A 13,794-nucleotide genomic window follows, 5' to 3' on the forward strand; every position below is an offset into this window, starting at 1 on the left:
GTTGTCTGCTTCCATGAGAGATGGTGGATTCTGGTGCCAGGAAGGTGAGGACTTGGAGTCTGGGAAACTTTAGTTTCCTGATATTCTCTAGACATTTGTTTTCCTGCAATAAAATTCAAGGACCAGTAATTAGCCATGACTTCAGTGTGAGGTCACCTGGGTTTTAAGAATTTGTAACTTCTATATATGTTGTGCCAATGCTCTAATCTCAACACTAGCTTCAAGCATGTGTGCAGCTCAGGGATGCAAAGACTCAGGAAACTGACATTTGCTATGAATGTAACTGGTGAAGCAGGGAAAGGGGATGGGTGCTTTTGGTTTTAACCCCGTATATGTTGGGGTTGATGTAGGGGAACTGATATCAGGGCTGGTATCAACTTGGAACCAGCTATGTACAGAAACTCCTCTCCAGGAGATACTGGCACACTGGAGTGTGGCAGAGAAAGAGTGCAAACAGAGCACCAACCCTCTGAGGTATCTGGAGAGGATGACAGTTCCCTGGATGGCAGCCACAAAAATTGAGGCTCCAGACAAAGGTACAAGCTCCTTTCTGGGAGCTATCAGCAAGCTGGAGCAAGAGCACAATGATAAGGTCCACCAGGCTTTGGGACAGCACCTAAGTTGGCCACTAGATGTGTGCCAAACAAGAAGCCTGCCCCTCACACTGAAGGTCCAGGACAATCAAATAGGCCTCTTTCACAAAAAGACTGCGGGTATGTTTTAGTCTGCTATCTGCTCTGTGCCCTGGAGATGGGCATGGTAGCCTGCCACAAACCTTCTCTCCATTTGTTACAGTCCCATGAGACCCATAAATGCAAGCCTGCTCATCCCCAGAGCCAGGAGATCGAGGGGCATCCCCTGGATGGCAGCCACAAAAGCTGGGGCACCAGCCACATGTACAAGCTCCCTTCTGAGAGACACAGTGCTCTAAAGTGTGACAGAGGGAGAGTATGAAGACAGCACCAGCCTTCCAAGGTCTCTGGAGAGGATTATAGTTGACCCTTAGATGTGTTTTTAATTAGAAGTCTGCACTCAGGCTGCAGCTATGAAAATACGTTAATTGGCTTCTTTCGCAGAAAGACTGGGTGCCTTCATTCATTGCCTCTCCAATGTGCCCTTGCAATGGTAGCCAGTTAAGAACTCTTTCTTTATCTCTTACAGTCCTATGGGATCTGCAAGAGAGGAAGCCTTGTTGGCCACCAGAGCCAGGCAATCTAGAGGTATCCCCTGGGCGGCAGCTGCAACAACTTGGGTGCCAGATGAGGGTACAAGCCCCTTCCCAGTTGATATGGGTGATGTGGAGTGAGGCAGAGGGAGAGCACAAAGATGGTGCCTGCTGGTCTCCATCTTTGGACAGTATTTGGATGTGCCCCCAGATGTTAAATTAGATGCCTGCCCCTCAGACTGATGCTTTCAGATAAACAAATAAGCCTCTTTCACGGAGACTCTGGGCATTTTCCAGTTGGCTGCCTTTGCACTAGGCACAGGGTCAATGAGTCTGTATGTTCATCCCTTTAAGATCTGTTTCTCAGTTTGCTTTAGCCTTGTGGGTCTTGTGAACACAAGCACCATTGGCTTTCAAAGCCAGATGTTTTGAGGGTTCATCTCTCAGGTTCAGGTTTTAAAAGTTGGGGTGCCTTATGTGGGGTTCAAATCCTTTCTCACTCAAGGAGAAGCTCAGATTTGTGGGTTCCCTCCTAATGTGGTGGGTTACCATGTGAATGTGGGGTTTATGGTGAGATTGTATCTCAGTCTCTCCTACCCACTTTGATGTGGGTTTTTTCTTGTTTGCTGGATGTGTAGGAGTTGCTCAGCTAGTTTTTGGACTTTTTTTCAGAGGAAATTGTTCCATATGTAGCTGTAGATTCAGTGTGTCTGTGGGAGGAGGTGAGTTCATGATCCTCTTATGTTGCTATCTTAAACCTTATGTTATCTTAAATCCTCTTGTGTTGCTATCTTAAATATATCATATATTTTGATATCTACTTCTTTCAATTACAATTATTTGAAAAATTTTCAATTGTCATTATTTTTGAGCTGTTAATTATTTAAATGTATTTTTTGAAATATCAAAATGTATGGAAGAGTTATAATCACTGTAATTGCTAATTTTATTGTATTATTGTCAGAAAATGTGCGGTGTATGATACACCATATTGGATTGCTTTGGGGCATAAAATGTGGTAAACATGGGTAAGTATATCTTATTTGCTTGAAAATAATGTGTATTTCTAGATTTTGGAATATATACTTCTTCAAAACTTCCAAATTTTTATAAAGTTTTGTGTACTTGATCTGTCAGTTACTGAAGCAGTATGTATAATGAACTCAATATTTTTTGCTGTAGTATATTTTTGGGGGTTATTAGCTATAAAAATTCACAATTGTTACATCTTCCTAATGACTTTTACCTTTTATCATTCATAATGACCCTTTTATTCCTAATTACGCCATTTCCTCTCAAAGTGTATTTTTTTCTGATGCTAATATACCATACTGGCTTTTTAAACGTGCCTGACATATGGTTGTCTATCCCTTTAGTTTAAACTTTTGTGTTCTATTGTTTTAGTCTTAGCTCCTGTGAACCTACCTAAAGCAGAATGTATTTATTTTTTATTATTTTGTGTTAGTTTAGTCCAGGAGTCATCAAACTAGAGTCTATAGGCCAAATCCAGGCCAATGCCTGTTTCTGGAAAAGAATTTTTGAAACACAGCTGTGTCAATTTGTTTATGAATTATCTTTGACTAATTTTTCTCTAAAATAGAATAGTTGACTAGATGTAACAGAGACTGTATGGCCCACAAACTCTAAAATATTTATTATTTAGCCCTTTTCTGAAAGTTTTCCAACATCTGGTTTAGTCTGTAAATGTTAATAATGATTACATTAATATTTATTGAACTAGATTTTTATCCACCATCTTCTTTTGTTCTTTCCGTTTACTATGCTTTTGGGGTTTTATACTGTTTGTCTCAATAAGCTTTCTGTTGGATTAATGGAGTTTATTTTTTTTTATCTGTCCAATCCTCCACTGGTTTGAATGTTATACACTGTATTTCTATCATTTTAAGGTTATAATTACATTTTTAATATGAATATTTGATTTAATGATATCTAAAGTTAATCAAGATCTCTACTTTCTTCCTGAACAGTATAGTGACATTAAAATGCTTTAACTTGGGTCAAACTTTTCCTGATTTGCATGCTCTTTTTATCTATTATTCCAGCTCCATGTTGTTTTATGTCACCATAAATTAGACATTATTTCATACAGTAAATGAGTATTTAGATTTACCCACATGTTCACCAATTTCTGAGTTTATTGTTGACTTTTCATTTTAATTCTTTTCTCTTGGATTAATTCCTGACAGATAAAAGTATCTCCTGAGGTTCTTTCAGTAAGATTTTGAAAAATGAATTCTCTCATTCTTTTCTTGAAGAGATCTTTATTTTTCTCTCTCTCACTTTTGAATATTTTGCCTAGCTACAGAATTGTAGCTATTGATAGTTATTTAGTACAGAATTGATAGTTTTTTCACAGCATATTTGAATTGTATTTTCATATCTCCTGCCACTCTACATTTTTTGAGAAATTACTGATATATAGCATTGTATAAGTTTAAGGTGTACAGCAAACTGATTTGATACATTTATATTGCAATGTAATTGCCATTGTAGCATTAGCTAACACCTGTGTTGCATCAAATACTTACCATTACTTCTTGTAAGGGGAACAATTAAGATCTCATCTTTGATCAGGTTTAATGTTTATAGTACAGTGTATTAGATCTGCAGGTCTTATTTATCCACTGTTGCAAATATGTAACCTTAAACAACATCTCTCTTGTTCCCGCACCCCCTAATCCCTGGTAACCACTATTCTACTTTCTGGTTTTTTTATTTCAGTTTTCCTTTCTTTGTCTGATTATCTCACTTACCATAATGTTCTCAAGGTCCATTCACATGTTGCAAACAGCAGGATTTTTTTCACCGCTAAATAATATCACATTATATATCTATATATCCCACATCTTTATCCATTCATCCCTTGGTGAACACTTAGGTTGTTGCCAAATCTTAACTGTTGTGAATATTGCTGCAGTAAACATGGGAGTTCATATATTTCTTCTTATTCCTGTTTCCATTTCCTTTGGATATATACTTAGAAGTGGAATTTCTGGATCTTACAGCAGTTCCATTTTTAATTTTTATAGGAACCTCCATACTACCCCATAGTGGCTGAACCAGTTGAAAATCCCACCAACAGTGTACCAGGACTTCCTTTCCTCCACATTCATCCCAACACTTATCACTTGCCTTCTTGATGACACCCATTCTTTTCTTTTCAAACTTTTTTGGCCTCCTTCCCAGGTGGCCACCTTACTCACATGCACTGCTCCAGCCCACCTACCCAGCCAGGCCACAGCAGTAATACCCATTCTTAGACATGAGAGGTGATACCTCATTGTGGTTTTGATATGCACTTCCTTGATGATTGGTGATGTTGAGTACCTTTTAATGTTCTTGTTGGCCTTTTGAATGTCTTCTTTGGAAAACTGGATATTCAGTTCCTCTGCCTATATTTTAATCAGATAGTTTAGTTTTTAGATATTGATTTGTATGAGTTCTTTAAAATTTTGGATATTAATAGCTTATTTGATACATGCCATGCAAATATTTTCTTCCATTCCATAGGTTGTCTTTTCATTTTGTTAATTTTTTTTGTAGAGCATAAGTTTTTAAGTTTGATGTAGTCCCACTCTTTGGTTATTTCTTTTGTTTGCGCTTTGGTGTCATATCCAAAAAATTCTTTCCAAGACCAATGTCAAGGAACTTCTTCCCTTTGTTTTCTTCTAGGACTTTTATGGTGTCAAGTCTTATTATTAAGTCTCTGATCCATTATAAGCTAATTTTTGTGAGTAGTGTAAGATAGGTGTCCAATTTCATTTTTCTGCATGTGGTTATCCAGTTTTCCCAACACGATTTATTGAAGAGACTATCTTCTTTCCATTGAATTTTTGTGACTCCCTTGTCAAATATTAGTTGACTACATAAGTGGGATTTAATTGTGGGCTCTCTATTCTGTTCTATTGGTCTATGTGTCTATTTTTATGGTGGTAACATACTTTGTTAATTACTATAGTCTTGTAGTATAGTTTGAACTCAGGAAGTGGGATGCCTCTGGTTTTGTTGTTTCTCATGGTTGCTGTCAAGATCTTTTGTGATTTCCATGCAAACTTTAGGATTGTTTTTTCTGTTTCTATGAAGCATGCCATTGGAATTTTGACAGGGATTGCATTGAATCTAGCAGACTTTAGGTAGCATGGACATTTAAATAATGTTAACTCTTCTAATCTGTGAAAATAAGATGTCCTTCCATTTGTTTGTGTCGTCTTCAATTTCTTTCAACAAAGTCTTGTAGTTTTTATTGTACACATCTCTTACAGCTTTGTTTAAATATATTCCTAGATATTTTATTGGTTTTGATGCTATTTTGAATGGGATGTGTTTCTTTATTCCTTTTTTAAATATTTCATTGTTAGTGTATAGAAATGCAACTGATTTCTGTGTGTTGATTTTATAGCCTGCATTTACTAAGTTCATTTATTAGATCTAACAGTTTTTTCAGTTGAATCTGTGGGTTTTTCAGTATATTAAATCATATTGTCTGGGAGCCAACCAAGTGGCACAGCAGCTAAGTTTGCACATTCCACTCCAGCAGCACGGGGTTCACCGGTTTGGATCCCAGGTGTGGACTTATGCACTGCTCATCAAGCCGTGCTGTGGTAGGCGTACCACATATAAAATAGAGGGAGATGGGCACAGATATTAGCTCAGGGCCAATCTTTCTCAGCAAAAAGAAGAGGAGGATTGCTGGCTAATGTTAGCTCAAGGCTAATTGTCCTCAAAATATAAAAAATTTAAAAAATCATATTGTCTGCAAATAACAATTTTACTTCTTCCTTTCCAATTTGGATGCCTTTTATTTCTTTGTTTTGTCTAATTACTCTACCTAGAGATTTCAGTGCTATGTTAAATAAGAATGGTGACAGTCAGCATTCTTGTCATGTTTCTCATCTTAGTGGAAAAGCTTTCCATTTTTTCTGTTGAGGGTTGTTAGCTATGGGTTTGTAGTGTATGACCTTTATTATACTGAGTTATACCAGTATACCTTCTATACCAAATCTGTTGAAGGTTATTTTCATGAAATATGAAAAGGTTATATTTTGTCAAATGCTTTTTTTACATCCATTGAGATGATCACATGATTTTTATGCTTCATTCTATTAATATGGTGTATCACATTGATTGATTTGCATATGTTGAACCAACCTTGCATCCCAGGTATAAATCCCTCTTGGTCATGGTGTATGATCCTTTCAATGAGTTGATGATACAGTTTTCTAATAGTTTGTTGAGAATTTTGGCATCCATGCTTGTCAGGGTCATTGGTCTGTAGTTTTCTTTTCTTACAGTTTTCTTATCTGGCTTTAATATCAGGGTAATGCTGGCCTCATAGAATGAATTTGGAAGTGTTCTCTCCGCTTCAATTTTTGGGAAGACTTTGAAGATTGCTGTTAATTCATCCTTAAAGTTTTGTAGAATTTACCTGTGAAGCCATGTAGTCCTGGACTTTTCTGTGTTGGAAGGTGTTTGGTAACTGGTTTAATCTCCTTACTCATTATTGATCTGTTCATACTTTTTATTTCTTCCTGATTCAGTCTTGGTAAGTTGTATGATCCTAGGAAAGTATTCATTTCTTCTAGGTTAATCTAATTTGTTGGTATATAACTATTCATAGTAGTCTCTTATACTTCTATGTATTTCTGCAGTGTGTGTTGTGATGTCTCTTCTTTCTGATTTTATTTGAGTCTCCTCTCTTTTTTTCTTAGTCTCACTAAAAGCTTGTCAATTTTATCTTTTTGAATAATCAAATCTTTGTTTTATTGATCTTATCTATCGTTTCTCAGGTAACTATTTCACTTATTTCCACTCTGATCTTAATTATTTTATTCTTCTGTTAACTTTGGGCTTAAATTTTTCTCCTTTTTCTAGTTCTGTGAGGTATAATATTAGGTTGTTTATTTGAGATCTTTCCAAATTCTTAATAGATGCTCATGTCACTATAAACTTTACTCTCAGAACTGCTTTTGCGATATCTCCTAGGTTTGATAAGTTGTGTGTCCCTTTTCATTTGTTTTGAGATAATCTTTGATTTCCCTTCTGATTTCTCTTTGACCCATAGGTTGCTCAGTAGTTGTTTAGTTTTCATATATTTCTGGATTTTCACAGATTTCCTATGTTGCTGATTTCTACTTTCATACCATTGTCATCGGAAGACATAGTTAGTATGATTTCAATCTTCTTAAATTTTATAAGGCTTATTTTGTGTCTTATAATTTGATCCATTCTGGATAATGTTAAGTGTGCACTTGAGAAGAAAGTGTATTCTGCTATTGGATGGAATGTTCTATATATGTCTGTTAGGTCCATTTGTTCTCTGTATGGTTCAATGCAAATGTTTCCGTGTTGATTTTCTGTCTGGATTATTTATCCAGTATTGAAAGTAGGGTATTGAAGTCTTCTGCTATTGTTATATGTTGTATTTTTCTCCCTTCATATATGTTAGTATTTGCTTAATATATTTAGGTGCTCTGATTTTGGGTGTATATATGCTTACAACTGCTATCTCTCCTTAACAAGCTGATCTCTTTATTATTATATAATAATCTTCTTTGTTTCTTGCTTTTTAAATAAATTAGTTAATTTTCAGATGTACATCATAATATATTTTGAATTCTGTGTATATTACATCATGTTCACCATCCAAAAACTAATTATAGTCCATCCCCTCACATGTGAGCCTAATCACCCCATTTGCCCTCCCCCCTCTCCCCTTCCCCTATGGTAACCACCAATCCAATCTCCAATGCTATGTGTTTGTTTGTCATTGTTTTTTATCTTCTACTTATGAGTGAGAGCATATGGTATTTGACCTTCTCCCTCTGACTTATTTCACTCAGCGAAATACCCTCAAGGTCCATCCATGTTGTCACAAATGGCCAGATTTCATCATTTCTTATGGCTGAGTAGTAGTCCATCGTGTATAAATACCACATCTTCTTTATCCATTCATCCCTTGATGGGCATCTAGGTTGCTTCCAAGTCTTGGCTATTGTGTATAATGCTGCAATGAACATAGGGGTACAAGTATCTTTATGCCTTTGTGTTTTCAAGTTCTTTGGATAAATACCCAGCAGTAGGATAGCTGGATCACATGGTAGACCTATCCTTAATTTTCTGAGGATACTCTATACTGGTTTCCATAGTGGCTGTACCAGTTTGCATTTCCACCAACAGTGAACAACGCATCCCTTATCTCCACATCCTCTTCAACATTTGTTGTTTCCTGTCTTGTTAATTATAGCCATTCTGACTGGAGTGAGGTGATACCTCATTGTAGTTTTGATTTGCATTTCCCTGATAGCTAATGATATTGAGCATCTCTTCATCTGCTTGTTGGCCATCCATATATCTTCTCTGGAGAAATCTCTCTTCAGATCTTTTGCCCATTTTCTAATTGGATTCTTGCTTTATTGTTGTTGAGCTGTATTGGTTCTTTTTATATTTTGGATATTAACCCTTTATGTGATATATGGTTTGCAAATATCTTCTCCCAATTGTTAGGTTGTCTTTTCATTTTGTTGATGGTTTCCTTTGCTGTGCAGAAGGTTTTTAGTTTGATATAGTCCCATTTGTTCATTTTTTCTTTTGTTTCCCTTGCCTGGTCAGACATTGGACTTGAAAATATGCTGCTCAGACCAATGTCAAAGAGCGTACTGCCTATGTTTTCTCCCAGAAGCTTCGTGGTTTCAGATCTTACATTCAAGTCTTTAATCCATTTTGAGTTGATTTTTGAGCATGGTATAAGGGAATGGTCTATTTTCATTCTTTTGCATGTGTCTGTCCAGTTTTCCCAACAGCATTTATTGAAGAGACTCTCCTTTCTCCATGATATGCTCTTGCTCCCTTGTGGAATATTAGCTGTCCATAAATGTGTGGGTTTACTTCTGCGCTCTCAACTCTGTTCCATTGATCTGTGTATCTCTTTTTGTGCCAGTACCATGCTGTTTTGGTTACTCTGGCTTTGTAGTATATTTTGAAATCAGGGAGTGTGATACCCCCAGCTTTGTTCTTTTTTCTCAGGAATCCTTTGGCTATTCAGGGTCTTTTGTTGTTCCATATAAATTTTAGGATTCTTTGTCCTATTTCTGTGAAACATGTTTTTGGAACTTTGATAGGGATTGTGTTGAATCTATAGATTGCTCTAGGAAGTATGGACATTTTAACAATGTTAATTCTTCCAATCCACGAGCACGGAATATCTTTCCATTTCTTTGTGTCTTCTTCAATTTCTTTCAACAATGTTTTATAGTTTTCAGTGTACAGACCTTTCACCTCTTTGGCTAAGTTTATTCCTAGGTATTGTATTCTTTTTGTTGCAATTGTAAATGGGATTGTATTCTTAATTTCTCTTTCTGCTACTTGTTGTTAGTGTATAGAAGCGCAACCTATTTTTGTACTTTGATTTTGTATCCTGCAAATTGACTGTATTCCTTTATTGTTTCTAAAAGTTTATCAGTGTAATCTTTAGGGTTTTTCTAGATATAAAATCATGTCATCTGCAAAGAATAACAGTTTTACTTCTTTCCCACTGTAGATCCCTTTTATTTCATTTTCTTGCCTGATTGCTCTGGCTAGGTCTTCCAATGCTATGTTAAATAAGAGTGGTCACAGTGGGCATCCTTGCCTGGTTCCTGTTCTTAGAAGGATAGCTTTCAGTTTTTCTCCATTGAGAATGACATTTTCTGTGGGTTTGTCATATATGGCCTTTATTAGGTTGAGGTATTTTCCTTCTATACCCATTTTATTTAGAGTTTTTATCATAAATGGATGCTGTATCTTGTCAAATGCTTTCTCTGCATCTGTTGAGATGATCATGTGATTTTTAGTATTCATTTTGTTAACGTGGTGTATCACGTTGATAGATTTGGGGATGTTGAACCATCTGTGCATCCCTGGAATGAACCCACTTGATCATGATGTATGATGTTTTTAATGTATTGTTGTATTTGATTTGCTAGTATTTTGTTGAGGATTTTTGCATCGATGTTCATCAGTGATATTGGCCTGTAATTTTTTGTGTGTGTTGTCTTTGTCTGGTTTTGGTATCAGGATAATGTTGGCTTCATAGAATGAGTTAGGAAGCTTCCCTTCCTCTAAAATTTTTTGGTAGAGTTTGAGAAGGATGGGTATTAAGTCTTCTTTGAACTTTTGGTAGAATTCACCTGGGGAGCCATCTGGTCCTGGACTTTTCTTTTTTGGGAGGTTTTTGATTGCTGTTTCCATCTTCTTACTGGTGATTGGTCTATTCAAATTCTCTGCTTCTTCTTGGTCCAGTTTTCGAAGGTTGTATGTTTGTACGAATTTATCCATTTCTTCTGGATTATCCAATTTGTTGGTGTATAGCTTTTCATAGTATTCTCTTATTACCTTTTGTATTTCTGAAGTGTCCATTGTAATCTCTCCTCTTTCATTTCTGATTTTATTTTTTTGAGCCTTCCCTCTTTTTTTCTTGGTGAGTCTAGCTAAGGGTTTGTCAATTTTGTTTATCTTTTCAATAAACCAGCTCTTGGTTTCACTAATTTTTTCTATTTTTTTTACTCTCTATTTGGTTTATTTCTGTTCTGATTTTTATTATTTCCTTCCTTCTGCTGATTTTGGGCTTTATTTGTTGTTCTTTATCCAGTACCTTTAGATACGCTTTTAGATTGTCTATTTGGGATTTTTCTTCTTTGTTGAGGTAGGCGTGAATTGCTATAAACTTCCCTCTTAGACGTGCTTTTGCTGTATCCCACAGATTTTGTCATGTTGTGTTTTCATTTTCATTTGTCTCCAGGAATTTTTTGATTTCTTCTTTGATTTCTTCATTGACCCAATCGTTGTTCAGTAGCATTTTGTTTACTCTCCACATTTTTTGTTGCTTTTCTGGTTTTCTTCCTGTAGTTGATTTCTAGTTTCATACATTTGTGGTCAGAAAAGATACATGGTATTATTTTGATCTTCTTAAATTTATTGAGACCTGTTTTGTGGCCTAATATGTGATCAGTCCTGGAGAATGTTCCATGGGCATTTGAAAAGAAGGTGTATTCTATGGGTTTTGGATGCAGTGTTCTGTGTATATCTACTAAGTCCATCTGGTTTAATGTGTCCTTTAAGGCCAGTGTTTTCTTATTGATCTTCTGTTTGGATGATCTATCCATTGGTGTAAGTGGAATGTTAAAGTCCCCCACTATTATTGCGTTACTGTCTATTTCTCCTTTTATGTCTGTTAATAATTGCTTTATATATTTAGGTGCTCCTATGTTGGGTGCATAGATATTTACAAGTGTAATATTTTCTTGTTGGATTGTTTCCTTTATCATTATGTAGTGCCTGTCTTTGTCTCTTGTTACAGTTTTTGTTTTCAATTCTATTTTGTCTGATATAAGTATTGCTGCCCCTGCTTTCTTTTCTTTGCCATTTGCATGGAATATCTTTTTCCATCCTTTCACTTTCAGTTTGTAAGTCTCTTTAGGTCTGAAGTGTGTCTCTTGTATGCAGCATAAACATGGGTCTTGTTTTTTTATCCACTTGGCCACCCTATGGTGTCGGAGTCCAGCTCCAGCCTAGTCCAGGTTTCCTGAGGGATGAATGGCGTCGGCAAAGAAAGAAGACAGGGTGAGACTGGAAGTGAGGTTTCCAAGTCTGATTTATTCAAAGCATTCAAGCATTTATATAGGGTTCAGGTCATGTGTTTATGATTTCATGGAATTGTCTCAGTATATAATTTTGGCAAACAAAATGGGTACATAAGTATATCTTCTTATAATATTAGCACAGTATGTCTGTGAGAAGTAAGCAACTTTTATTAATTATAGATATTGACCTTTTCTATATGTCTACTAGGCGTCTAGATGTCTAAGACTGATTACAAAATGGGGTGTAATGTCTAGACTCAGTTCCCCATGAGTCAAATGGCCCTAAGCCTCCATCTTTATTCCTGTAATAACAAAAGCAGAAGTATTGCAAAGTGTAAGGGGACCAAAATACACACAGGCCCCCAGCTCCATCTGATTGAAAGCAACACAGGCACAGTGCTTGGGGTTTCTCTTTTACCATTAACTCTTTTGTAAGGTTCCTAATACTCATCATAATCCCAATTCCTCTGTGTCAATATATTATGATATTTCTTTGCAACTTTGTCAGGATCATGAGTTGCCTTAGGAAGGGGTAGTTTTTGTATGCCTCTGCTCCTGTGTGGGTGCCACCATTTACCTCCTGTCCCAACAGGCCTAGGATAATATCTACCTCCTAGAAGGACCTGAGGAGGAAATATTCTCTTTTGAGGCTGATTATTAGAAGGCTTCCTCCTTGAGGGCTGTCCAAATTCCTTTTCCATCCTTCCAGGAGGGGGTCAGAACGTTTTTTCCCTTCAGGCTGTTGTTCCCTGAACCTTCCCTAGAAGGCCAGGTTACATGAGCTTTTTTTCCCTGCTTGGAGAGATTCTCCCCAAGATATCCCCATGTACAGAAAAAGAACAGCAAGAGCAACATTGCTAAGATTAGTAGCATGAGTAGGATCAGGAGCAGCCGACCGCCATCCTCTGAGGGTCTGCCTGCATTCCCTCATCTCTCTCCCAGACCGTTGCCCTTGGGTAGAGGCTTAGCTGACTTGTGGGCGGCTCCTGGCACTATGGCATTTGATTGGAGCATTTAGTCCATTGACATTTAAAGTAGCTATTGATAAATATGCGCGTATTGCCATTTGTCCCTTTTTTTTCTTGGTATTTTAGTAGTTCTTCTCTGTTCCTTTGTTTTTCTCTTGCTCTCTTCCCTTGTGGTTTGATGACTATCTTTAGTAACATGTTTGATTTCTTTTGTCTTACTTTTTTTCTTGCTTGTTATAGGTTTCTGATTTATTACCATGAGGATCATATTTAATATTCTATGCATATAACAATCTATATTGAGTTGATAGATTCTTTAGCTTGACTTCTCTCTTAAAGCTCTACTTTTTCACTCCCCTCCTCCCATGTTATATGCTTTCCAAATCATATATAGTCTGCTGTTTAATGTGTGTCTATCCATTACCCTCTTATCATTGAAATAGGTGATTTTAGTACATTTGTCTTTTAACCTTCATATTATCTTCACAGGTAGTCAATCTTCTACCTTTACTATACTTTTACCTTACAAGTGATTTGATTGCCTCGTTTTTGTTGTTGTTTTGGGGTTTTTTGATAATTTTTTTTAATCTCTATTTGTGGCCATTGCTTTCCCACTTAAATAAGTCCCTTCAGCATTTCTTGCAGAACTGGTTTCTTGGTGATAAACTCCTTTAATTTTTGCTTGTCTGGGAAGCTCTTTATCTCTCCTTCCATTCTGAATGACAACCTTGATCGATAGAGTATTCTTGGCTGTAGGTTTTTTCCTTTTAGCACTTTAAATACGTCTTGCCATTCTCTTCTCACCTGTAGGGTCTCAGCTGAGAAGTCTGCTGATAGCCTGATGGGCTTCCCTTTATATGTCACTTGCCTTTCTCTTGCTGCTTTTAGGATTCTCTCTTTGTCTTTAATTTTGGACATTTTAATTACAATATGTCCTGGTGTGGACCTCTTTGGGGTTATATTGTTTGGAGCTCTGTGTGCTTCCTGAACTTGGATGTCCGTTTCCTTCCTCAGGTTAGGAAAA

Source organism: Equus quagga, unplaced genomic scaffold, assembly GCF_021613505.1.
Source record: "Equus quagga isolate Etosha38 unplaced genomic scaffold, UCLA_HA_Equagga_1.0 1045_RagTag, whole genome shotgun sequence".
NCBI lineage: Eukaryota > Metazoa > Chordata > Mammalia > Perissodactyla > Equidae > Equus > Equus quagga.